The sequence below is a fragment of the Octopus bimaculoides genome, chromosome 23, assembly GCF_001194135.2.
Source record: "Octopus bimaculoides isolate UCB-OBI-ISO-001 chromosome 23, ASM119413v2, whole genome shotgun sequence".
Lineage (NCBI taxonomy): Eukaryota > Metazoa > Mollusca > Cephalopoda > Octopoda > Octopodidae > Octopus > Octopus bimaculoides.
This window is the reverse complement of record NC_069003.1, coordinates 218,636-220,447: the sequence shown is the minus strand read 5'-3', so window position 1 is coordinate 220,447 and position 1,812 is coordinate 218,636.

Below are 1,812 nucleotides of genomic sequence, written 5' to 3'. Positions count from 1 at the left end.
GGAGTGCTCAGTCACTTGCACGTTAATTTCACGAGCAGGCTGTTCCTTTGATCGGATCAGCTGGGACCCTCGTCGTCGTAACCGACGGAGGGCTCCTTATTACGTTGGCAATGGTTATATGTTGACAATGGTGTCTATTGTGTTACTTTAACGATGTTATTAGGTTGACAATAATGACAGTGGTGTTACGTTGGTAAATATGTTATGATGGCAACGTGTTGCTATAATGATAATTTTCTGATATTCGCAACGAGGTTACGATGCGAACGATGTTTATATTCACATTAATGTTAACAGTGGGATTATGTTGACAATGCTGCTATGACGAAGATATTGTACTAGCAACTATGACAATAATGATAACAACAGTAATTATGTTGCTTATGATGTTGTGGTGACAAAGGTAGAGATGACAAATAAAAATTTTAAAAACTAACAAGAACAAAAATATGTGTTTTCATTGATAGGAGAGCAAATAAATACCAAACTTTGGATAAAACTTGAGAAAGTTATTGTGATCAGTTTATATTCCTGTCTTGTAAAATCCTAAACATTTTCTCGAAGCATGAACAGAAAGTTGTAATGGGAGCTGTACAAACAAGTTTCCTTGCTTTGCTTTATCCTTCACGTTCACTGCAATTGAATCCATTCTCAGAATCGAATAAAGTTTACTGGTGACTCTATTCAACGTCTGTCAAAATTGCTTTACAATTTTTGAAGATTTATTCTCCTTTATAGTTTGTCCTCGTTTTAAAAATCTCCAGCTGATATGAAAACTTCCATCTTCCACATCAGATTAACTCATAAATTTAGGAAAAGACAAAAATTGATGAAGTTCTAATTTCTTCGGAACGAGAAAACTGCGTGTTGTGTAATAAATCAGCTTAAGGCTTAATTAGAGACAATTTAACATGAATGGAGGAACAAATTGAGGTGGGATAGGGGGGGGGGGACCCGAAGCAAGCGTTTTGGCAATTGTCTTTTAACGCTACGAATTAGAAACTGAAGTCAAAATTCTGGTGATGGATGCTGTGAAGGCTTCTTTGAAATACAAATGAAATCAGAAGAATTTGAGGCTTGTTGAAGTGTTGTTGTTGTTGGTGGTGGTGGTGGTCATCGTCGACGTCGGCATTTGTGTCTGCAAGTTCCAATACAATAATAGAAGTAAAGAAATTCGAGATCCTTCTTGTTGATGCTGTTGTTATTGTCGTTGTTTATCCACGGGTCAGTCCTGATGGAGTAAATGAAAAGTGAAGTTGGAAGGAAGATGTTGCAGACGTAATTATCTGATTTCCCATTTAGACACTGAAAGTGAGTGCGATGTGCTTTCAGGGAGATTTAGTTGTTATTTCTGGCAAGTCAAGCGACCACAAAGAATATCCTTCGTTAAGTCAATAAAAATGAGGCTGTTGTTGTTGCTAAATCTCCGGAACAGCTACTAGAACCTCTGGTTTAGTAGAAAGTAAGAAGTTATATTGAATGTCTAAACTGAGGTTATTCTCCTGCATCAACAGCCTATTATTTCTTCCACATCAATCACGAGAATGTTGTGAGCAAAATCTCAGCTAAAGAATAAGTTAAACGTTTATGGCTTCAAGTGATTCAAATAATTCAACAAACCCCGTTGTTGTCTACAAACAGTAGAATACCGGTGTGTATAATATCAGATAATTGAATGACTAACCGTGTATACACGGTCAAACCCGCTGAGTGTATAATAGCAGGTAAATGAACAACCAATGTGTATACAGTGAAATCTTGTCTGCGGGTGTATAATAGAATCAGATAATTTAACAATTGCATATGGGGGGG